General features: G+C 42.8%; 1 protein-coding gene across 1 annotated transcript in view; it reads left to right on the top strand.

Moving 5' to 3' along the window:
• Positions 1–26,285, top strand: part of PRICKLE2 (prickle planar cell polarity protein 2) — a 312,913-nt gene that overhangs the window by 94,689 nt on the left and 191,939 nt on the right. The gene's annotated exons all lie outside the window — the stretch shown is intronic.

The following is a 26,285-nucleotide window of genomic DNA, read 5'->3' as shown; positions in this document are numbered from 1 at the left end:
CCCTGCCTCCTCTGAGAAGGGTCCCAAACCGGAAGCTTGACTCCTCCATAGAGAGTATTAAAAACTGCCAAGCAGGACTGGCGTGTGAGTTGGCAACTATGTTAATTATAACGCTGGGTCTGGAGGGACCTCACTGCCTGCATACCCATCCTTGAGAATAAAGATACTTCTGTTTTTAACAGCAGGTGGATACAGAAGCAGGATTGGACCAGGCTTAAGGGAGCCTGGAGCAACTGAGCTCCAGCCTTTGACCTGAATCATCAGAGCTGTCCTTAGGTAGGGAAATCACGGGAATAGCGCTAGGCTCCCAGTTTTTTCAACAGCTTTATGAAACTATAATTCGCATACCATACAACTCATCTTTATAAAGTGTGCGATTCAGTGGTCATTAGTGCATTCACAGAGTTGTGCATCTATCACCACTGTCGAATTCCAGAACATTCTTATCACCGCAAGGAAAAAACCCATACCTATTAGCAGTCACTCCCCACTTGCTCTCCAGCTCCCCCTCCCCCAGCCCTAAGTAGTTCCTAATCTATTTTCTGTCTCCATGGAGTTACTTATTCTGGACATTTTATATAAGTAGAATCATACAACATACAGTCTTTTGTGACTGGCATCTTTCATTTAGCTTAATGTCTTCATGGCTCATCTGTGGTGTAGCAATTATCAGTACTTCACACCTTTTAATTGGTGAATAATCTTACATTGTATGGATATACCACAGTTTGTTTATTCAAATGTTGATGGACATTTAAGTTGTTTCCTCTTTTTAGCTATTATGTATGGACATATGTTGTCTTTTGTCTTGGATAGTATATACCCTTAGGAGTAGAATTGCTGGGTTAGGTAGTAACTTCATCTGTAACGTTTTGAGAAATGGTCAAACTGTTTCCAAAGTGGATATCTCCTTTTACATCCCCAGGCACAATGTATGAGGATTGCCATTTCTTCACAACTCTACCATGCTTGTTATCTTCTGTGTTTTGATTAGAGCCATCCTAGTGGATTGGAAGTGCAGCTCATGGGTGTGATTTGCATTTCTGTGCTGACTAATGATGGTGAGCCCCTTTTCATGTGCATTTGGCCACTGTGTATCTTCTGCAGACAAATGTCTTGCCCACTTTTAATTGAGTTAGCTTTTTATTGTTAAATTTTAAGGATTCTTTGTATATTCTAGATACAAGTCCCCTATCAGATAAGTGCTTTGCAAATATTTTCTCTCATTCTGTGGATTATCTTTTTACTTTCTTGATGGTCTCCTTTGAAGCACCAAAGTTTTCGATTGTGATGAAGTCCACGTGACCTATACTTTTCTTTTGTCACTTGTGATTAAGGATCATATCTAAGAAACCATTGCCTATCTGCAGGTTATGAAGATTTACTCATGTTTTCTTCTAGGAATTTTATAGTTTTAGCTCTTACGTGTAGGTCTGTGATCCATTGTGAGTTAATTTTTGTTTGTAGTATGAGGAATGGGTTCAACTAATTTTGCATGTGGATATCTAGTTGTCGTAGAACCATGTGTTGAAACAACTATCATTTCCCCCCATTGAATTCTCTTGGCTCCCTTTTCATCAATCAATTGAAAATAGATCCATGACTTTATGTCTGGACTCTCAATTCTCTTCCATTTATCAATATGTCTGTCTTATGTCAGTAACACACTGTCTTGGTTATTGCAACTTTATGGTAAGTTTTGAAATAGGGAAATGCGAGTCTTCCAACTTTGATTTTCTATTTCCAGATTGTTTTGGCTCTTCTCAGTGCTCTGAATTTCCACATGAAGTTGGTCAGTTTCTGCAAAACAGCCAGTTGGGATTTTGACCCATGCCCCAAATTTGAGGTGGTCCTCAATTTGTTGGCTATAGGCAGTAACTCAGGGAAGTAGTTTGAGAAATCCTAAAGAAAAAGGGTGGTTCAAGATAAGCAGCTGACTTTTCCTGCTAAAATTAAAGCGCGCACACACACACACACACACACGTGTGCACACACACATGCACACACACACCCTCTGAGGTTCACGTATAGAGACAGCTCCACATTCTCAATCTACCAATGTCATCTAGGTTCTGTGCAATTCTGCAACTTATATGCATGTTGGGAGTAGTATCATTATTCCCATTTTACAGATCGTGTGACTCTTCAATGAGAAGATATCAGTAGTTTATCACACTGCCTGGCATAGAATGAGTGCTTAATAAATGTTTGCTATTGCTGCTGTTATTGTTTTTGGTGAGTGACATCAGTGACCTGGAGAAGTACCAAGTCCTTAAACAACATACAGACTAAGTTCTTCGGTATATGACATAGTAAATCCCTGTCTCTTCTTGGCCCTTGCATTGCCTCACGGACGGACTCAGACACAAAGTCTAGAGTCATGCTTTTCAAACTTTGGAGTCTAGGGATCACTTGACGATCTTATTAAAAGGAAGATTCTAATTCGGTAGGTCTAGGGGTAGGGCCTCCAACCTGCATTTCTTTTTTTTTTTTTTAAGATTTTATTTATTTATTTGACAGAGAGAGACACACAGCGAGAGAGGGAACACAAGCAGGGGGAGGTCCAGAGGGAGAGGGAGAAGCAGACTCCGTGCTGAGCCAAGAGCCTGATGCTGGGCTCGATCCCAGGATCCTGGGATCATGACCTGAGCAGCTGAAGGCAGATGCTTAATGACTGAGCCACCCAGGCGCCCCCAACCTGCATTTCTAACAAGCTCTGGGTGATATGTTTTTGAGGACCACCTCTGAGGATTAAGATGTTTGAGGTCCTAGAGGGCATGCCCAGGTAGGAGGTGTTCAAGGTGGCCTCTGCACTTGGGGTCAGGCTGGAGGTTAGAAGGAAAGGCTTGCATCCAAGGGAAGTTGAGAAAGCTACACCGTGATATGTGGATTATCCTTGTTCCTTGTTACTGTGGTCATTTCCCTGTTGCCATCCCGTGTTCTCCAGTAAACATGGTCTGAGTCACTGGTCTCTAGACTCTTCTAACTACATACTCCCTCAGTAGGAAATGTTTGGACACAGACTGCCAAACCATGTACATTTACTTATCAATAAATTATATACATATACTCCTATGATTAGCTAAAACCGGCAGTACTGGCTTTGCATGGCAGTGTGGGACTATAAAAATAACCCTGCAAGCTGAAACTTTGCAAAGTGATCTTAATAAGCAGTGGGAAAAATTACAATTGTATCGGGACCCTTAAAATTTTTTTTCAACATAGTAAAAACTCTCTTACTGTTGGTTATAAATGCATAGGGAAATAAGAAAAATAGTAAAACTATTATTTAGTACACTCCAATTTAAGACACGAGAAGCATTGACGATGAAAATGTTTTTTTGTGTGTGTGTCAAAATCTTACCAAGAGTAGTTTACACCGTGCTTGTCTTCCTTATCTTATAACTAGGATACAGAACAAGCATCTTTTTTATAACTTGGCAAATTGTCACACTCCTTTCGAATCTGGATTCAGTTTCCATTTTATGCTCTATGACTTCATGAAATATTTCCAAGAGTTCCTTTATTTTTTTTTAAGATTTATTTATTTATTTTAGAGAGTGAGTGAGTGCTAGTGGGGGGGGGGGGGGGAGGAGGGTTAGAGGGAGAGAGAGAGAGAGAATCTCAAGCAGACTCCATGCTGAGGGCAGAGCCTGGCAGGGGGCTCAATCCCACAATGCTAAGATCATGACCTGAGCGAAACCAAGAGTTGGAGGCTTAACTGACTGAGCCACCCAGGTGCCCCTCCAAGAGGTCCTTTAGAGAGAACTTTTTTGTTGTGTGTCACTTTCTCTCTGACATAAACCTTCATCCTTTTTGTCACCACTACTTTGCTATCGATGTTGATAAGTTCAACTTCATTAAATCCCTCTGGCGGCATATCTGTAATCAACTCCATGGTCAGCTATTCCTTAATAATTCCATTTATATTCTCTTTGTATTCCATTTCCAGCATGATCACTTTATGTTTCTTTGCTACACTTTGAATATTAGTGGCCAGTTCAGCCATATGAGGGTATCACTGGAAGACAAACAGGCAACACAGCTCCATGCTTTGCTGTCTGTGCATGAACTAAGTAACAAATGTGCAGGCAGTGGGCAGTCACTGGCAGACTTGAAAAGAAGTAACATGATTGGTTACTGATCAAAATGTACATTTGTTATTTACATAGTGATTTGTGGAAGCAGCAGAGTTTATACTTTATGCAAATTACTCACAGTTAAATACCATGCAAATTACTCACAGTTAAAATAGCATGGAAATTGAAATTTGAACCATGATGGGAGACTAACGTTATTTAACTAAACCAGGGTAACTGAAATTTGTGCATAAGGAACTGTGCAAAGTGAATACTGTCTGTATTCCAAAGTGTGACGTATATGTAAATCAACATTTGTGGTTTCAGTAATAGTATACAAAATCCATACTTCAAAGAACTATCTTGATCTTTTTGTTTTAACCAATTTATGGTTAGTTTTTCTGGTTATTGCTTTTACTTTATAATGTGGCATTCAAAGAGCCTACACCAGGAGTAGAAGATGTAGCAACTCTGCCCATTTCTCATTTCCTTGTGTTTGCATTATTATACTCTATGGAGTTTTTGTAGAATCTGTTTAAGTCATTTGTCAAAGTTAGTTCAAGTAATACTAGATTTCTACAGCTCCATAAATCCATTTAACCCAGCAAACTCAGTAATATGTCACAGAGTGCTAAAATTTAATATTCAGTATGCCCTCCATCAGCTGTCTCATATTATGCCATTCCCACTCTTTTCTCAGGGTCCTGTCAATGCCACTTAGAGGCATGCCCCATGCCCAGCTGACAGCAAAATCAAGTGACGGTCCCATTGTCAAGCCATGTGGTAAACATCTATAAAGTTGAATCCCCTAATTTTTAGGTAAAAATTAATTTAAATATAAACTTTAAATCTTTTCAATCTGTTGTGGAGAACATTGGCCTAAACATTGTGGTTGTCCTTGAGTTTTGCTAAGGGAAAGGTCCTTTGTGGGAAGGGGGCAGTTCTTCCCTAATGTCAGCAGTGTAGTTGGATTGAAGGTCCTCAAAGTCAGTGTTCTCAATTCAGTTTGCAGAGCAGACTTGCCTGGGGAACTTTGAAAAGTACCAGTGCTGGAGGCTCCACCGCAGACCCTTTAAATAAAAGCCTTTGGGTGGGCGTAGAAGAATGTATACATTTTCTTACAGCCCGCAGTTGGTTCTAATGCACAGGTAGGATTGGGAACCTCAGCCTCAAGGAGAAGAAAGTCAGTCTTGAGCAAGGTCTTCCCTCTACTGCCAATTTTGAAGGACGATAGTTTATATACATATATAAACATATACATATGTGTGTCTGTGTATATTTGTGTGTATGTGTATGTATGTATGCATATAGATTTGTATGTGTTTAGAAGTGTTGAGGAATTCCTCTTTGACAAATAGTCTTTGTGCTGCCTCCTTTAGTTACACATATTTGCCAAGGAGGGGGCCTCCTGCCGTCATGTAAACACTAGCGGAAGGAAGTTCATTAAGCACACTGTCATTGCTGATGACTCTGCCCTCCGAGGATGCCTCTCTGTTGTAGTGGGGTCCTGTAAATGCTGGGAGAGGCCTAGGCTTCCTCACAGTGTTCCTACCCCTTCATCTGGAGCTTGTTCTGCAGTGAAAAACAAAAGCACTCACTAGACATGCCGTGGATAATAGCTGGCACAGAGACCAGACATTGAAAGATCGTGCTGCCCATCTAGAAGTTCTGAAACACACAAGGCCCAGTTAGTCCGCCAAAGACTGGGGGCCAGAAATCATCCAAGAAAGACAGAGTTGCTTTCCAAACACAAAAGTCCAAAGAGATTAGGTGAGTTGTTGAAGGCCTTAGAACAAACGTGCCCCAGAGCTAGGCTCTTGGTTCCCGATTGCCCACCTACTTCCCCTTTGACCTGTTTCAAACAGAGTGTGGTCTGAGACCAAATGCCATGGGAATAACCAGGGAGTTGATTAAAACTCAGATTCCTGGGCTCCACTTGAAGCAGGTGGAATGATCATGGAGTGGCAGGAAGGCTGGGAGTCTGCATTTTTAACCAGCTTCCCAGATACATGCTCATTAGGCAAGCTCAAGTTGGAGAATCACTGTCCTGGCTTAAGCTGCCATGATACAATACTCTTCCACCTTGCACACCCCTTTTTAACAATGTTCTAGAAATTGAAGAATAAATGGGAAGCATCTGTAGTACTCTTACCGGGTTGAGATTTATATTTTGAATATAGGCCCAAAAGAACGCTCAGTTCTTTTTTTTTTTTTTTTTAAAGATTTTATTTATTTATTTGACAGAGAGAGACACAGCGAGAGAGGGAACACAAGCAGGGGGAGCAACAGAGGGAGAGGGAGAAGCAGGCTTCCCACTGAGCAGGGAGCCCGATGCAGGGCTCAATCCCAGGACCCTGGGATCATCACCTGAGCCGAAGGCAGACGCTTAACAACTGAGCCACCCAGGCGCCCCAACACTCATTTCTTTTTGTTAAGAGGAGTAGTCTCTTAAGAAATATTTGTAGAAAGGGCAGAGTTATTCATAGTATATACAAGTAAGTTTAGAAGTTACTTAAACTCTAATGGGCACTTTGATGGACCGTTAGGTCCACTGGCCAGCCAAGCTTTGCACAATTTAGAAATGCGGGAGCCCTCGGACTCCAAAGCAGTCCAATCTGGAATCAAATCTTGCTTGTGCTGCTTATTAGTTGTGTGAAATTAGACAAGTTATTTAAACAGAGTCTCAGTTTTCACATCAAAAACCGAGGCTAGTTATATCAATCCTGAAGGGCTATGGGGAAGATTAAATCAGAAAATAAATTCAAAGAACTCAATTTCCATTTTAGAAATAGTTTTGCTATTTTGGGGGCAATCAGATCATATTTCAGATGTATTGGTGGAGTCGACTGAAGAAAACCTTAGGCGAACCCTTTTAAAGGGGGACAAAGATTTTTGAAAGCCAGCCCCTCGAACAGAGCCTCGGCTCTGCACTTGACATCATTACGTGGTAATAATGTGGTAAGAGGTGAAAAGAAATTTAAGATGACGTCTCCTTTGCACACCCGTAGTTCACGAGCCCAGTTGAGGCGAAGGTAGTGGTCCCGATCCCCTTGCTTTTGTTTGATCGTCCCTCTGTAGTTTCCGTTGTAGTATTCTATTTTATCCTTGTTGTAGCCTGTGGGTAGACAGGGCACCTGTGATTGTCACCATCACCTCCCATTCCACAGGTAAGGAAACTGAGACTCAGGGGGGATTTCTGACTTGATCAATGCAGCTAATAGTCACACTGAGTTCTGCCCGCGCTGCCTCTCTCTACCCGTGAAACGATCTGAGAACACAGAACCTTGGGGCTCATGGCCAGGTGTGTACCCTGGAGTTGTGATAGATTACTTCTCTTATACCCGGTAACTTTGCATGCTTTGTGTCCGGACACAAGGTCTGACCTGTGCTGACTCCTGAAATGGGCCACGATGTGGAGGGGGGTGTGGGGATGGACTTACTGGCGTTCTCTTTGTTAGCTCTGTCCGCCTTGGCATTTTCATTCCATTACGCGTCAAGTTTGTAAAGGCACATACCACTGGCTACAGCTCATCTCCTTAGTGCTGAATTGAAAATAATTAAAGCACATGTAAAGTCAGCATATGTGTCTTCCAAGTGTTTAAAAAAAAAAAAAATGGGTGTCTTGTTGAAATTGAATTAACTGCTGGAATCAAGAATGCAGTAACTATCTTAAGGAATTCACTTAGACTTTTTTTTAAATCTGTTTTTTAATATGTAAAATAGGCCTGGGGCTGCTTACCTACCTCAAAGCAGAATCTTGTGGCTTTAATGAATGAATATTTGGTGAGTGCCATCCACGGTCAACAGCATCACAATCATTATTATTTTTATCAGCCCTATCATTTTTTATTATCATCACATACAGTTCCTTATGTAATAACTGTACTTCAAGGACACAGAAACATTTCTCTTTAATAAGCTCCCAAACTTTCTCTTCTCCTCCTCCTCCCAACTACCTTTCCATTTCTGTTGCTCTGGGATTTGGCAACCCAGTTTAATTTATGATGAGAAGACACTCTGGAAAATTGAAACGAGATAACATGAGTTGATTGGGGGAAAAAATAACTTCATCTTAACTCTTGAAGCAGAAGACATCAGGTTTCCTAATTCCTTCCTTTCGTCCTTGAAAATAGAACATCAGCCAGGAGCGCACCTGTGCCGAGTTCTAAAATGTATCTGTGGCAGCCTTGCCAGAGTAGCAATTAGACAATTACAGCTAAATTTCACCTGCAGAGGCCGACTGCAAAGAAAAACAAAAAAAAACCAGGGTGGTTTGACCTTCCATACTTTGGGATGAGGTAAATAATCCGTGGGAGATGGAATGATGTCATGAATTTGGTATTGGCAGGGAACTCAGGCAGTGGTGTGGTTCCTGGCCGACCTCCACAGCCTGGGGGACGTTGGCTGCAGCACATAATTCGACTATTTTTTGTCTGCTTCTCAGCTGTGATGGAGGCATAATACACTTTCCCTTCCTTCTTCTAGAGTTGTAAAGAGTCAAGGAAATCACCCGGTCTATCACCCTGCTGGCTTTTTTGCAGGGAGCTTACCATAGATGGAAAGATCTTTTCGATTTATTTCGTTAGTCTTTGTTTTCTTCACTCCCCTCCCTGCTGCCACCCCAACTGTGACCTCTGCAAAGAGAGACCTTCTCATCTGCCTGGCTCATCTCTCGACTCATTTCCCATATCAGCCCCCCTGGTGTGTAACAAGTGCTCAATAAACATTTGTTGCATAAATGTGTTCAAAATGCTTTTGACACATAAAGCACAAATCACAAACCAACAGCCCAGAGGCCAAATTTGGCTTGCTAAGCTTGTTTCTGGGGTTTTTTGTTGTTGGCTTGCACAGTATTGTTAAAAATACTGAATTAGTGGCCAGCATTTAAATATTGTGAGCCTTCCTACGGAAGACCACATTTCTGGCTTCTCTTAAAATTCAGTCAGAGGTCTGGAACACGGGACCAGCCTTAGGAGAGGAAGAAGAGCTTAGGACAGTGGTTCTCCAGGTCCTCAAAGCAGCGTCATCAGGATCACCCAGGAACTTGTTAGAAGTGCAGATTCTCAGTCCTTTCCCCTTTCCTAAGACCTATGGAATCATCTGGCACCTTTTATTTTAACAAGGGTGATTCTGATGGACCCAAAAGCTTGAGAGCCACTCACTGCCCTTAGAGCGTAAAGAGAGGGACTGGCTTTGAAAACAGAATACCTGGGTCTGGCTTTGCCACTTCCTAAGCTGTATAGGGTCAGACAAGTTAACCTGATCTCAGTGTACCTCGGTTTGCTCACACATAACATGAGGGTGGTCAGCTGAGGATGAACAAGCCACTGCCTCTTTTAGATACAACCTTTGCTGGATCTCCACTTTATTAGGACACTACCCAACATGTTGACTTTCTTCGTGTGACTTGCTGGGCCCCTGTGGCCATTTAGGTTGTCATCCTTGACAAGAACCCACTTTTTCACCATCAGCCGTTGCTGATTCCTACGTTTTCCCATCAGAGAGCTGTACTGTGTGCCTACTGTGTACCAAGCACCGAGCTAGGTGTAGTTTATCCTTTTCTCTTTCCCAGCAGCCCTACAAAGTTGATATTGTTATGTTCACTTGACAGATGAAGAGCTGGCAATTCAGAGAAGTTAAGTAATTTGGCGAAAGCCACACAGCTGCTAAGTGGCAGAGCAGGAATCCAACCCAGGTGTTGAACTCCAAAGTCCATTTTGTTTTCCATGGCACAGCAGTTTAAAAAATGATTTTATATGGCAGTGAGTTGTTTTTAGGTGGTAAGGAAGATGGCTTCAGTTGGTGTACAAGTTCTGCATTAAATAAAAATAAAGTACAGGGACGCCTGGGTGGCTCAGTCGGCTGGGCATCTGCCCTCAACTCAGGTCATGATCCCGGGGTCCTGGGATTGAGCCCCGTGTTGAGCTCCTGCTCAGTGGAGAGCCTGCTTCTCCATCTCCCTCTGCCTGCCTCTCTGCATAACTTGTGTTCTCTCTATCTTTCTGTCAAGTAAATAAATAAAATCTAATAAAATAAAATAAAAATAAAGTACATAGTGAAAAAGCTAGTATGTTTTACACTCTTCCACGGACGTTAGAGGAAAGTGCTAATAGGTCACTTAAGGTGGTGCTAGTAGGTCTTTTTTCTTTTAACTGAAATTCCAGTTTAATAAGCTTCAAGATTGTATGTTTTAGTTATGTGAATTGAAGATGTATTTTCATGGATGGCATTAGAAGAAAGGGAAGGGAAATCCTATACTTCCATTGGCACTTTTTTAAAAACCGGAGCATCTGAAGATGCTTTTCTTTATATTGAAACATAATTGAATTAAATGCCAAAACTTCTGCTTTAATCATTTCTGATGGAACTCTTACTGAAAGGTTTGTCAAGGATAACCAGCTCAGGTTCTGACCCAAAATAGGTGCTCAATCAAAGTTCGCTGACCTAAGTGCTTCATGTACTCCCTGGTCTTTTCAAATGATGTGTCATACTTAGTCTGATTTTCATCATTCAAGGTCACTAGCTAATAGGTCTTTAGCACCTCTCCATTACTTTTAATCTCACCTTTTTTTTTTTTTTTCCCTTAAACAAAATGACAGCCACAGCCTTGTGGCCTTTGCTGGACAAGCGTGTTAAAACTTATTTTTTCCAATGTATTTTCTATTTATAGCAAGTAAAAACAGTTTCTATATATGATAAATATGTAAAACTCCTTTTTCAAATAGATTTATTTTAACTGAAACAAGGAGCCAGTTCGAACTATGCTGGATAAATAATATTAAAGGTAGTCTATGAATATGACCTCTGTCATGGAGGGGAGAGAGAAATGACAAATATTTGGTAACAGCTGCTCCTGCCATCCTAAGGAGAGAGGACACCAATGTCCCCCTTTCTGCCCGGACAGCGTCCTCAAGGCCTCTGCCTAGACTTCAGAGGGGATCTGTGGCTAGCGCCTTCTCTCTCCATTCCGGCAGCTGGCCATCCACGTTACCCTGACAGCAGAGGCCAAGTCAAAAAATCAAGCTGTGACCGAGGAAAGGTAGAGAGGGTGTGAGGTAGCTCACGTCAGTGAGCCTCGTCAGCGCTTTAGGACTTGGAATTTGGATCCTCCTCTCCACGGGCAGAGACCACGGCCCTGTGACTCAGTGACTCACTCTAGACCAGCACCACCCACAAGTTGGAGTTTAAATGGACAGAGGGGTCCCAACAGGGAAGCAGTGTTGAGAAGGGTGGCAGGGGCATGGATTATGGGTGTGGTCTTGCTGCTTCTTGGAACAACATGTGTGGCCCCATGCCCCAAATCTCTGAGAAAGAAAAGAGTAACCTCAGAAGTTTTCTCCCAGAAATTGGGCAGCTGGTCTGGTGGGTGAAGTCTTTGGGATAGATCTAGGGAGACCTGGATTGGTTTCCTGGGTCTCCATTACCAGCATTTTGACCTGGAACAAGTCATTTTACCTCTCATTATCTATAAAAATGGGAATGGTATATTAGGTAATTAAGCTGACGGGAGCAAAGATGTCACACAGAACCTGGTATGCAGTGTGTATGATTATTGTTGAGGATGAAGGTAGCGTTGGTGAGAACGCTAGCATATGTTCTTCCCACCTCAAACTCAGAAAGCCAACATGTTGCCCTGGGACCACCATTTGATCACGTATTAGGGTTCTCAAGAGAAACCTATCTCTCCCTCTATATACCTACATCTCTATCTGTATCTATATCTATAGGTAGAGATAGAGATTGATGCAGATTTATCTTAAGGATTTATTTTAGATTTGTTTTAAGGAATTGGTTCAGGCAACTGTGGATGCCAGCAAGTCCAGAATCGGCAGGGTAGGCTGGCAAGCTGGGGACCCAGGGAGGAGTTGGAGTTGAGTTCAGAGGCAGTCTGCTGACTGAATTCCCTCTTCTTCCAAGGAGGTCAGTCTTTTCTCTTAAGGCCTTCAACTGCTTGGATGAGGCCCACCCACATCATGGAAGGTAATTTGCTTTACTCAAAGTCTACTGATTTAAATGAAAATCTCATCTTAAAAATACCTTTACAGAAACATATAATGTCATACCATATAATGTCCAGGTACCATGACCCCACCAAATTGACATAAAATTAACCATCCCAGATAGTGTTCCCTGTCATTGGGTGGCCACTGGTGGAACTCTATTGATCTTCTTCCACATTAAACAATATTCTTTATATTGTGGGCAGAACACTAATTAAAACTGGTTTTAAGAAAAAAAAGGGGGGGTGAGGGAGGAGAATCACTGACTCAGTAGCTCAAACTATCAGGGGTTTCTAGCTTCTAGGTCAGCGTTCCATATAGTATGAGGACCTCGCTCCATTCCCATTCCTTCTGCACGGGATAGACTGCTGCCAGCTACTCTTAGCTTAAAAGTCTTCACAGAGTCTTTTTCTTCTCAGAATTTACGACTTAAGTCCTGGGCCTTAATCTCATTGGCCCGTTGGGGTCATGTGCCCATCCCTGAACCAATCACCACAGCAGTTGGAATGAGTGTGCAGATTGGCTTAGACCAGGTCCTGGGGCCTCCCTGGGGCTGAACTTCCACACCACCCAAACCAAGTGTCCTGAAGCACCGAGAAAGAGCGGTTTCCCGTGGGAAATCAGATAGTCATTTCCAGAAAGAGGAGGACAGCTTGCTGAAGGGGCTAAAACATCACAGAACTGCTCCAGCTTTGCACACCCAACTCTCTTCTTCCTGCCTGTGCCATTGCTCTCCTTTTTCCTCTTTCCCTTTTTTCTCATCAGTGCATAAACCACTTTCTGTCCCTTTAAAAACCTGGTTCTTTGTTTCCTAATTTCGAAACTCCCAGTTCATCTAAGAAAGCAGATGCTTCAGAAGCAGGCTGCCTCAGAGAGCAGTTTTGAGCCTGATCGTGTACGTGTGATCATTGCCCAGGGACAGTTGGGTACCAGCTGATCCTTCCGTGCTTATGTTCCCAGTGTGGGAGGATGGAACTCAGAGTAACTGAGTCCTAACTCATGTTGTAGGAAAAAGGCAAGTTAAGCTTCCTGTGGCTTCTCTTTGTCCACTTAGCCAGAGGTCTATAGTAAAGAGTTTAGAATGGCAACATGGGACTTACCTATGAATTGTAGCAGGAGGGAAGAAATGTCCTGCTAGAAAGATCAAAGATTAGGGGAAAAGCTGCTTGCAAATACTTTTTTGAGGTCATAATTGTGTGATTGTGTGTGTGTATATATATATGTGTGTGTGTGTGTATATATACACACACAAATAAATACATACGTATATATATATTTTTAAGTCAGCTTCATTGAGATAATTCACAGACCATTCGTCACTTAAAGTGTACAATTCTTTGTTTTTTAGTATTTTCACAGGGTTGTGAAACCAGCACTAAAATCTAACTTAGAACATTTTCTTCACCCCTAAAATAAACCCTGTAGGGATTAGCAGTCACCATCCATCCTCCTCCTCCTTCAAGCCTCTGGCAACCACTAATCCACTTCTGTCCCCGGAGATTTGCACACTCTGGACATTTCATATAAACAGAGTCAGACCATCTGTAGGCTTTTGTGACTGGCTTCTTGCATTTAGTGTGGTGTTATCAAGGTTCATCCACACCATTGTATGTATCAGTGTGCCCTTTCTTTTCATTGCCAGATCATCTTCCATTGCGTGGATACACCACGGCTGATGGGCGTTGGGACTGTGCCCACTCTTTGGCTACTGTAAATAATGTTGCTGTGAAAAATTTGTGTACACATTTTTGTATATATGGATGTTTTTGTCTTTCTTGCATATATGCTTAGGAAAGGAGTGACACTCGTGGGTCATAGGGCAACTCTGTGCTTAAATTTGGAGAACTGCCAAACTGTTTTCCAAAGTGGCTGTACCACTTAGGTTCCCGCCAGCAATGTGTTAGGGTTCCAGTTTCTCCACATCTTCATTAACACTTGTTACTGTCTGTCTTTTTCCTTATAGCCATTTTGGTAGGTGGTAAGTGGTGTCTCATGGTGCCTTTGATTGGCCTTTGTCTAGTGGCTAATATTGAGTATCCTTTCATGTGCTCGTTGACCACCTATTTTCTCATCGGGTTGTCATTTTATTATTGAGTTGTAAATATTCTTTATATACTCTGGCTGCAAACACTTCTGACATTGGTTCTTTGCATCCTATGAGGCCTTGACTTTTAACAGTTTCTGGGTTAATGAGAATCTTTTATTCAAGCCTGAGGGAAAACTAAGGGATAGACTAAGCTGTAATTGATAACATTGCCAGTGGTTTGGGTGTGTCATTTAAAGATGTCTCTGAACCTGATTCTTTATTGCCTCCAAATTTTTTTCTCTTGAAAAAATATCAAAATACTGAAATGAAAGGACAGCACAAAGAATATCTCTATACCTTCCCCGAGATTCACCAATCATGAACATTTTGCCACATTTGCTTTCTTGTTCTGTGTGTGTGTGTGTGGGGGGGGGGATGTACACCTTAACAGAGCTGAATCCTCGCAGACATAATGACCCTCACCTCGAAGAACTCTAGCGTATCCAAGATACGCTCCTACATAACCACCATAACTTTCTCACATCCAAGAAATATATTAATTCAGTAATATCTAATATATAGTCCTGATTCAGATTTCTCCAGTATTCCCCCAAATGTCCTTTCTTGCCTTAAAAAAAATCGAAGATCTATTCAAGATTCTCATGTTACCTTAGCTTGTGTAGTCTCCCACTCTCCTATGAGCTAGAAAATTTTCTCCCTTTCTTGTCTTTTGTGACATTGATATTTTGTGAAGCGTCCAAGCTAGTTATCTCATAGAATGACCCACGCTCTGGGTTGTTGGATTGCTTCTTTATGATTGGAATTAGGGTAGACTTTTCTTGGTAAGAATATTGCATGGGTGCTACTATGTGCTTCCCCTTCATCTGGAGGAACATGACATGAGTTTGCTTAATTTGATCATCCAGATCTCTCCATTGTAGAGGTAACTTTTCCCCACTGTAGTTAGTAATCTGTGCGAATATCTTGTTCCGGAAACCCTTCCACCCATCGTTGTAGCACGTACTGACGAGCCTCGCTTGAACCCGGTTATTACAGTGGGGGTTACAAAATGTTGATTTTCTAATTCTACCATTCATTCTCCATTTCCTAGCTGACATTCTTCTGTCAAGAAGAGCTTTCTCTTGTACTTTCTCATACTTAAAAAATTTTGCCTTTCTCCTTTTCTTCTTCTTTTGAATGTCATGATGAACTCGAGAATCACTTTAATCATTGTTGTTTCCTAATTCAAAAAGTCAAGCTATTGATCCTCTCAACAGATGTTACTGAGTGTCGACTATGCAGTAGGTATTATTGTTCAAAAAAAAAAACTTAAATTGGATTACCTTTAAGGTCTCTGTCAGGCCTAAATCAATTTGTGGTTCTATGACCAGTGAGTAAATCACTTCCTTGTACCTGGGTTTTTGTTTTATCTCTGCCTGCTTCTAAATTATGTATTCAATTTCATTTTTTTGCTGATTTTATTTTAGTATTTTTGTCAAAATGTTTTTATAGAGTTGCATTTGTGTTTTATTAAAGAAGGCAAAAGCAAGTAAAGAACTTTAGGATAATTGGTATGTCTTAGTGTTCAAAGCCTAGGAGAAGTCCAACTCTGAGGGCTCAGCGAAGCTTCCAGTGCTGTCTAAATAGGTAGCAGCTCACGTGATTGCAGCCAGGGTCCCCTGGGTAAAGTAAATGACCCCTTAAGGTCACAGGCATTGTATCAGATGTACTTCTAACATGCATTAACTAAGTCAACCCCCGTCCCAAAATAAAAATAACACTTAAAGTTCCATAGGTGATTCTGCCTGCCATTCTATTCATAAGGTTTGTGCCCAGATTATGTGTGAGACAAGAGACGTGTCTCTCTTTTATAGAACCCACTTGCTGCCTGTAGTGTGGGCTTCTCACACATGGAGATTTCACGTTTCAGATTCTGTCTGTCTTACGTAGTTAAAAATACAAAATTATACTTTGCATATGTACTCTTATTACACAATGTACATTTCAGTTTCTGTAATACATTTATAATAATATCTCCCTGTATGGGATCATCAGTTACATTGTACCTCTTTGGTAATTCAAGAGATAAGTTCCCTGTGACTCAATTATCTTTGCCTTGTACAATGACTTCAGAACCTAACCCCTAAGATGTCTCTATTATCCTGTTCTTGCAAATCCATCTCTAGATAGTTTTGATGTCTCTTTTCCTTTCAAACTTTTTTTTTTCTTATGCTGATAAAACCCACTAGCCTTGATTAATTAATCCCACAAGAGTGCCAGTCTATCAGTTATGTCTGTGCCCTCCTAGCCTCCCCCTCATCTCTGCTCTTCCCCAGTAACTGGCAGGAGAAATGAAAACTATTAAACTAAGATACCCTTAGTGACAATTTTACAGCTGTCTTGAAAATCGCTCCTTGCTCACAATAAAAAAAGCCAGTGCACAGCTGGTAAATGCAAACATATCAACTTATTGTTTTTCTGAACTGCCGTGCTTTCGAAGGCTAGATTTAGAGCTTATGTCATTTGCGAGTCTTCGATGGCAAGCAACAGAAAGTGTTTCTGCTAGCTTCCATAAAAAGGAAGGATGTAGAGTGCCTTACACATTCTGAGGCAAAGCCGAGAAAGCAGACCTCTCGGAAGAGCAGGACCTGAGGATCAAGGGAGCAGGAACCCATGTCTGTTGGTCCACCTTCTCTAATATTATGCTTCTCTGCTGAAAATTCTAAAGCAAGGGAGAGAGAAATGGAAATGGTTTTGCCTGGGGTCATGTGCTCAGTAGGGGGCAGGGGCATGGAGTTTGATTGACATTCTCAACCAAAACTGGGGAGGGAGACGGCTGCCAAGGGAAACTTGAACTGCTCTTTCCAGAAGAAGGCAAAGGAGGTTGGGAAGACACAAGTAGCCCTGCCCTCAATCCAGCATGCATCTTTATAACACATTGTCTGTGATGCCCAGCACTGTAGGGTAAAGCATTCTGCCATCTTTCCTCCACTAACAGCCACCAGTCCTATGGCAGACCTTGTCTCATGATCCATTTACCTGTCCCCTTCTTTTAACGTCCTCTCTCTAGGCTGTTCCACTAAGGGCACTGGTAGTCAGTATCAGCTCTATCGGCAAAAAATGTGAAAGGGAAGAGAGCAACAGACAAAGAAAGAAGGAGAATGGCTGCAAATGGGTTAAAATGGTTAACTTTCTTCTGGAGACATCCAGCTGTCAAATATTTATTTCCAGAGACCAAACCTTTCTCATTAGAAATTCACTGGCTTGGTCACTGCTGCCTGGAGCTGTGGGTGTGTAAATGTCAACTCTTTCCCTGGCAAGTCGGTGAAATTTGCTGATGACACAAATCTGCGTAGGTTTGGGAGAAGGCAGGATTGTGAGAAACTCCAGATGCATCGCAGCAAACTCTGTGAGTCACTCAGACTGGTCAATGGAGAGTCTGCGGGTTGGGTGGCAGTAGGACAGAAAAGAGAAATTAGCATATTTAGCACCAGAAGAGGAAAAAAAAAAAAAGTCAAACTTGAGGGCAGCCGTGTTATTAACTGGCCTTATACAAAAATCATCTCAAATTCTTTCTTGGAACTGTGTACTAAATTTGACTCTTCCTATGTCAGAGAGAGAGAAAAAGGAAAAAATAGAGCAGAGCTTCAGAGCGAGGCTGAGATGAAGCTGCTGGTTCCTATACTCAGAATCTATTAATGTTGATAATAATAACAGTTAACCATTTATTGATGACTTACTATATTACTGAATAGTACGGGGCACTATTACTGGGCATTTTATATATATCATTAGTCTGCTCAATAAGTATATGAGGAAATGCAGCAGACAACACTGAGGCTCAGTTCGATTGTTCAGGGTCTTCCGGCTCATAAGTGGTAAGGAAAGGATGCAAAATAAAGACATTACCACTCCTGCCGTATAAATAGCAAGTGCCTGGGGCGCCTGGGTGGCTCAGTCGTTAAGTGACTGCCTTCGGCTCAGGTCATGATCCCAGGGTCCTGGGATCAAGCCCCGCATCGGGCTCCCTGCTCGGCGGGAAGCCTGCTTCTTCCTCTCCCACTCCCCCTGCTTGTGTTCCCTCTCTCGCTGTGTCTCTCTCTGTCAAATAAATAAATAAAATCTTAAAATAAATAAATAAATAAATAGCAAGTGCCTCATTTCTTAATGCCTCGTGCACTGTTAGTGGGTGTCATTCAGTGTGAACGTGGGCTGTCTGTGATCAACAGTCCCACACTGGAGGTGTAAATATTTATTAATGTTTTCGTTTAACAGATACCTATTGAGCTGTTCCTCTATGCTAGATATGCACCTTTATTGCCAGAGCAGGAGCCCCACTAGGAAGGTCAACTTCTTAATGCCCATTTTTATACCCATGAGCTAGAGGCTCTTAGATGTTTCTCTGACTTGGGGCCTCTTTGAGCCTCTCACATCCTTATTTAACCCTTTGATCAAAGGGGTAGAATGCGACAGACAGACGTTGGTCCCTCCTCTCTGCATTTATAACTCTAATCTGAGCTGGCTTTAACTCCTTTACTTAAGAATGAAGTTGGCAAAAGAGGAAGTCACAATGGGATGTGGAAGAATGGGGCATGTAGTAGTAAGCAATGAGGATTTCTGAGCACCTGCTAGATTTCAGAACACATTTACTGTATTTAATTCTCACAAAAATCCTGCCACATATAAATGATCTGCCCGTTTTATTTCACTATTCAACACACTAAGTATGGAAAGTTTCGATGGTTTGCCCAATGATTCAGATTGCAAATGCTAAAGTCAGAATTTTTCATTTTTGTCTTCTCTTTCTCTCGTCCTTGTGGGCTCCACCTTCCAAATATATTTAGTATCTGACCACTTCAGAGGAAAGAGCCCCTCTGGTACCCACAACCCCAACTGAGCCACCATCCTTTCTTGCCAGAATTCTTGAACACAGTAAGCTGTAGTCCTTTGAGGAGCCTGCAGGGACCTTGGAGGGTCTCTATGATTCAGAACCGCAACTGTAACCTCAGGGACTGCCTCTCGTCCTGGCGCTGCCATCACTCACTGCACTCCAGCCATCTGGCCGCCAGCTGTTCCTTGAACACCTAAGCTGAGTTCCTTCCCTGGGACTTGGCACTTGCAGTTCTCTCCGCCTGGAATGTTCTTCCATAGAGCTCACATCCTTCATGTCATCTTCCCGGCGAGACTGGCTCTATCGAGACTATTGAAAATTATAGCTGTACCATAGGCCCAGGCTCAGGGTGGTGTGGTAGGCAGAAACTGCTAGGTGGCTTCCATGACCTTTTCCCCTGATGTCACTTCCATGGTTATGTTACATTATACAGCCAAAGGCAAAGGGAAGGCCATCTGGGTCTACAATCACAAAGAAGTAAATTCTGCAACAACTTGCAAGAGCTTACCATGGATACTTGCCCCAGAGCCTCCAGATCAGAGGCCCACCCACCAACACCGGATTTCAGATTTGTGACTGCCAAGCAGAGAAGGCAGCAGAGCCCCCTGGACCTTGACCTACAGAACTGTGAGATAATGAATAAATGTTGTTTTCAGCTGCTGAGTCTGTGGCGAGTTGCTGGAGCACAACTAACAGAGATGGCAAATAGGATTCATCTCTCCTGGCAGATTTGATCACTGAGCAGCGCCTGCCTACACAGCTGTGTTGAGAAGAGCTGGGAGACTCCACGATGGTTTAGAGTATCTGAGAGTAGCTGCGTGTCAGCCATATCCAGTCTGGGCTCTTTCCCCCCGAACTGGAATGGTGTGGTTACACGGACTTCGTGAAGTTATTGGGCTGGGGTCAGAAACAGAGAACATGGTGCCATTAACGAAAACCAGCCAGCAGAGTAAGAAATCAAGAATGTAAGTATCTCTAATCTGTTTGAGCTGCCAGGACAAAATACAGACTGGGTGGCTGATAAACAGCAGAAATTTCTTTCTCACAGTCCTGGAGGCTGGAAAGTCCAAGATCAAGGTGCTGGCCGATTCTGTGTCCAGTGAGAGCCGGCTTCCAGGTTCATAGACCGCTGTCTTCCTGCTCTGAGCGCTCAGGTCTCCGTTATAAGGGTACTCATCCCATTCACGAGGGCTCCACCCTCATGACTGAAGAACCTACCAGAGACCTACCTCTTTATACCATCACGCTGAAGGTCAGGATTTGAATATATTACTCGGTGGGGGGGGGCTGGTGGACACAGACATCCAGTCTTTAGCAAAGACTTAGAATGTGAATCCTGTCAGGGAACAGATTTTTGCTTGTTATAATGACTGTTCTATCCTGTCTAGAACAGTGCCTGGCATATAGTGGATTCTCCGTAACCTTTTTTGAGTTAATGATCTAGGTCACAAGGAATAGGAGTTAAAATCTGGCCTGGTGGTTAACTGGATGTATCGGTGCTCAAGTGGCCTGAAGTCAAATTCCATTTCTACCACTTAACAGTTTCCTCCTCTCCAAGGGGGAGACAAGAGGATTTCTTTGCAGTATGGTTGTGAGAATTAATTGAGATACTGAGCATGACCCAGGGCCTGGCACCTGGTCAGATTTAGTGCATGAAAGCTATTTTAGAATTACCATATCGGTCAAGTTTCTTAGCAGCCGTGAGCTCAGGCTGATTTAGTCGGGGAAATCTCTATTCAGAGGTTATCAGGAAGCTTACTGAATCCCCAGGAAGGCTGGAGAGTCAGATTCTGAGTGCAGATAAATCAAAGGGAAGCACTCTTTTGAGTCAGACAACCAGAAGCACACTGGGAAATGGGTCCACAGGGACATGGCAGCAACACCATACATGCTTGAGGCTTCACTCGCGTACCTCAGGGTGTGTGACCTGGACACCGCTTCTACCCCTGCCGCCCCTAGAAACCCACGTTGTAGGTGGTCAAAAGACTCACTCGCTCCCCCATCCCTGCTTCGTTGTGTCATCAGGTCCATATTCTAGTCCATATTCTAGTCTAGACAGGTACGTCTGATTGGCCAGGCCTGGCTCATGTCTGTGCTCCACCCGCCAGAAGAGCCGGCAAATGGAGGTTTTGACTTTTCACCCTCTCTAGTGTGAAATAGGCTCCTTCTTCCATTTATAAAGCAATGATTCTCCAAATATAGAAGAGCTTAAGTGCCAGGCAGCACCCCTCACCCCACCTCCCACCAAAAAGACAAAACTCCCTACATTCATTGTTAAGTTGCAAATTTGGGGTCAGAAATACTGTTTCGAGAGGGCAGGGGAAGCTCTAGGATCTAGTCTCAGGGTGATTCCAGGTAGCAGGGATGATTCATGGGGGCCTTAAATAGATCTAGAGGGAGTGTCTTTTTTTTCCATTTAACACTGGCTTTCAACTTGACCTCTTATGATTAATTCTGCCCCAGGGTCATGCATAATTAAAGGATCACTTACATCTAACCTCAGAATATGGTTGTAGCAGGAAGGTACCTGTAAATATGAGCTTTATCTCAACGCAGGTCCAGAGCTCTTGGCCTTCATGGTAGGACCTGCAGAGCCCTACGACATGTCCAAGGGTGAATCGTTCTGTGGTTATAAAGTCAAGCGTTGACCGTCCTTCTTTTTCTGCGGTTTTTATACCTAGAACACCTTATAAAAAGTAATCCTGTGTTAACAGGTAACACTTATCTACTGCTTGTCATTTTGTAGCTGCTGGCTAAATGCTTTAAGTTGTACGTGGTCTCATTTATTTCTTCCTTCTGTGAAGCGGGGTGTAATTATGCCTGTTTTGTAGACCAGGAAACTGAGGCTTAGGGAAACACGTCAACCAGGTTGTAGGTGGTGGAACTTGGACTTGAACCAAGGTGTGCCCAACACCAAAGCCTATGGTCTTCACCACCAATTTCTGTGAACCGGATAGATGGTGAGCACTAAAAGCCCTCTGCAGAGCTAGCTATATTCTTCATCATCCAGCATTACGGAGGGTCCATCTTTGGTGAAGTCTGGTGTAAGGACTCTGGAAAATTCACAGATGCCCTTTCAGATTTGGGGTGGGATTTATGAATTTTGGGGGTCTCCCAGTCTTTCCTCAAGGTTTTGCCTGCAGATGAAGTTTCCATCTGTCTTTTTTTTTTTTAATGTAGTAGCAATATGAGAGAACATATAATTTTTTCTGTAATCAAGATAATGAACTGAGCTGCCTATATTTATTTCCATTAGCACAGTGATTACATATAATTAAAACCAAGGCATCATCATCAGAAAAGGTCAGATAACAAAAAACATATGATGGAACAGATGAATTATCTTTTCACAGAAAATATTGGTGCAGGCCCTTCCAGAAAATATTGGTGCAGGCCCTCTCCCTCCTCTCTGCCTGCCCCCTGTGCTCTATGCTACCTTTCCCTTCTCCACCACATTTCACCTTTAAACATACTATTTTTTTTTTAAGATTTTATTTATTTATTTGAGAGAGAGAGAGATCACAAGTGCAGGGGGAGGGGCAGAGGGAGAGGGAGAAGCAGACACCCTGCTGAGCGGGAGCCCGATGCAGGGTTCAATCCCAGGACCCTGAGATCATGACCTGAGCCGAAGGCAGATGCTCAACCGAATGAGCTCCCCAGGCGTCCCTATACTAGTTTTTTTCTTAATTGTATTTCTCTTCTGTCCTCCTCCTTTTAAAATGTAAGCTCCTTGAGGGCAGGAGTCTTCATTTCCTTCCATGATACGTCTCAGATGTCAGCAGGAGTCTTGCTGCATCGCAGGTACTCAGTAAATATTTGTTGAATGAATGGGTGATTGTAATACATAGTGGTAGAAGTAGAATAAGAAGAGAGGAAAGTCTTTAAAACGAGGGCATATGTTTGCACGACTGTTTAAGTTATCTATTGCCGTGAGACAAACCACCTCACAATGTAGTGGCTTAGAGCAGTCACCGATCTGTGGCCTACCTCCCATTCTGTGGTCAGGAATTTGGGCAGGGTTCAGCTTGCCTCACTTGCCTCTGCCTCCCCATGGTGCTGGCTGGGGCAGTCGAGCTGGTTCTGGAGAACCCCTGCTGGCCTCTCTCACGTGACTGGGTGCTGACTCTTGGCTGGGGCACCTTAGTTTTCCTCTTGTGGCCCATCTCCACATATGGCCCCTCATTTTACAAGGGCCTTTCTCTGCATCTGGTGTCTCTCTCTCTCTCCCCAGCCTGATAGTCTGGACTTCTTCATGTCGTGGCCGGGTTTCCCGTGGGAAAGTAGACGCTGCAGAGCCTCTGAAGGCCTCAGCTCCAACATCCCAGAATGTCACTTCTGCCACAGTCTGTCCCGAAAGCCAGTCTGTCCCAGAGCCAGCCCAGATTCGAGGGCTGGGGACAAGGACGCTGCCTCTTGGTAGGAGGATCAGCACGTGAAACTGCAAGAAGAGTGCAGATGGAGGGGAAGGGGCTCCTTTTGTGCTCTGGGTTGTTTTGTTTTGTTTTGTTTCCAGCTTACTTTATTGTGGTAAAATCCACGTAACATAAGATTTATCGTTTTAGTCATTTTTAAGTGTAGAGTTCACTGGTACCAAGTATGTTCACCCTGTTGAGCGGCCATTCCCACCATCCATCTCCAGACCTTTTTGCACCTCTCCAAACTGAAACTTTGTCCTCATTGACCAATAATCCCCCATTCCACTCCCCCTGCCCCGGTGCCTGGTAACCACCATTCTACTTTCTGGCCCTATTAATTGAACTACTCTAGGCATAACCTATCTCGATCCTTCTGCGTGGAATGATACAGTATCGATACAGGACTTGTCTTTTTATGATGGGCTTGTTTCACTTGGCATAATGTCCTCAGTGATCATCCTTGTTGGAGCATGGGTCAGAATTCTGTTTTTTTTTTTTTTTTTAATTTTATTTATTTGCGAGAGAGGTTGAACGAGAGAGAGAGCAAGCATGAGTGGGAGCCAGAGTGGGGGGAGGAGCAGGGGGAGGGGCAGAGGGAGAGGGAGAAGCAGTCTCCCCAGTGAGCAGGGAGCCTGACTTGGGGCTCGATTCTGGGACTCCAGGATCATGACCTGAGCTGAAGGCCAATGCTTAACCGACTGAGCCACCCAGGTGCCTCAGAATTCTGTTTCTTTTTAGGGTTGAATATACTCCTTTGTATGTAGGTACCACATTTTGTTTCTCCATTTATCCTCCAATGCGCACTTGAGTTGCTCCCACCTTTGGGCTATTGTGAATAATGCTACTATGAACATGGGTGTACAGATACCTGTTTGAGTCCCTGCTTGCAGTTCTTTTGGATGTATACCCAGATGTGGAATTGCTGCATCACAGAGTAATTCTATGTTTAATTTTTTGAGAAACGTCCATTCCACAGTAACTGCACGATTTCACAGAGAGGGAGCTTTTGCAAATATTCAGTTAGACCACAATAATATAATCTCATTTTCTTTATGTAACCTATCTTCACCACTTTTATGAGGAATTGTTTTTTAACTTCTTTTTTTTTTCCGGCTGAAACATATTATAATACACATTTTTTTCCTTCGTTTTTGAAAGTCTTCCTTTTTTTTTTTTTTTAAAGACTATTTATTTGAGAGAGAGAGTGAGTGAGAGAAAGCACATGAGCAGGGGCAGAGGGAGAAGGAGAGGGAGACTGAGAAGCGGGCTCCCTGCTCTGCTCTATCCCAGGACCCTGGGTGGAAGGCAGGCACCCCGAAAGTCTTCCTTTGTTTTTCCACATGTATTTATGGTCCTGGAGACCTTCATCGTGTCAGGTTTTCTACCCTTTCTAGGTAACTCCTCCCTTTAGTGAAGAAAAGGCCTATTCCAAGTTCAGCTAAATGGCCAGGGGCACTTACCCCAAGGTTTCTGCTCTCTGCCTTGCTCAAACTCTGCAGCTCACACAGATTTCTGGGCAAGGGCAGCATCATTTCCCTGAAGAGTTTTGGAGAATCGCTCCAGAAGACGGCTCTGAAGTACCTTCAACTTCCCAGCATTTTGCCAGCCCTCTGTGACTAATCTGAAAATGAATCTTTTGAGAAAAAAAAAAAGAAAAGCACCCTCCCAAGACAAATAATGAGAAATTGCTAAAAATAATAGATGTTTTATTGTTTCTCTTCCTAAAGGCCATATTTTTGGCTGGCTTTAACTATTATTCATTCCCCTGGGGCACATTTCGTTTTTGCTGAAAGATTGTATAGGAAGGAGGAATAGCTTATAATTTGGGCTACAAATTGTGTGTGACGTTTCTGTATCTTGTTTGGTGGTTCTTATCTCGACTGTTGCCTAAGAAGAGCTTTTTCTTTCATAAGCACTGTTTGAAAGCAGGTAATGCCCCTCATGAACAGGCATACCCCTTCTATAAAGATGTATATAGTATGGCTCATTTCTATGTTTTTTAAAGAATGGGATTCATGATTTTACCCCTCACATTTACAATATTGTTCTGTACCCCAACCTGTAACAGAAGTAATTCTATTCTTCATGTCCCTACAGCCTTCAGTATTGGAAGGATGCCTGTAAAGGTGGGTGTGTTGGGATTTGCTGAGGCCTTTTTGAAGTAAGGACATACCTGTATTTCTCTTTGAAGGTAAACTTTGGTTCAATACTTCCCATGGTTCAGCCACCCCAATAGAGTTTCTGCAGGGTATTGGTAAAGACCAAGGGCTTTGTAGTCTTGCACGTGTAGGTTTTACTTGATATATGCCTAATTGCTAACTGTGTGCTTTAGGGCAAATTATTACATCTTTGTCAATCTCAGTTATTGCCCCTATAAAATGCAGAAGTCAATAGTACCTATTCAGTGGTTTGAGGTGAACAGTCAAAAGTGCTTGGTACAAAAGTATGATCTAAATAATTATTCTATTATTAAATTATAAATTCCCTGAGGACACAATCTTTTTTGGGGGGAGGGGCACAGTCTCTTTTGATCTTTGAATGCATTGATGCATAGTATTTCTTTTTTTTAAAAGATTTTATTTATTTATTTTAGAGAGAGAGAGAGAGAGAGAGAGGGAGAGGACATGAGCAGGAGGGAGGAGCAAAAGGAGAAGGAGAGAGAGAATCTCAAGCAGACTCTGTGCTGAGTGCAGAGCCCAGTGCAGAGGCTTGATCTCATGACCCTGAGATCATGACCTGAGCTGAAATCAAGAGTTGGATACTTAACTAACTGAGCCACCCAGGTGCCCCAATACATAGTATTTCTAAATAATCTACTGAAAGGAATTGTTGCACCAAAAACAGTGCATATATTGTAGAGCTCTGTATAATTAG

This window comes from Phoca vitulina, unplaced genomic scaffold, assembly GCF_004348235.1.
Source record: "Phoca vitulina isolate PV1807 unplaced genomic scaffold, GSC_HSeal_1.0 scaffold13, whole genome shotgun sequence".
In the NCBI taxonomy this organism is placed as follows: domain Eukaryota; kingdom Metazoa; phylum Chordata; class Mammalia; order Carnivora; family Phocidae; genus Phoca; species Phoca vitulina.
The sequence above is the reverse complement of the archived record's forward strand: the minus strand, read 5'-3'. Positions and strand labels throughout refer to the sequence as shown.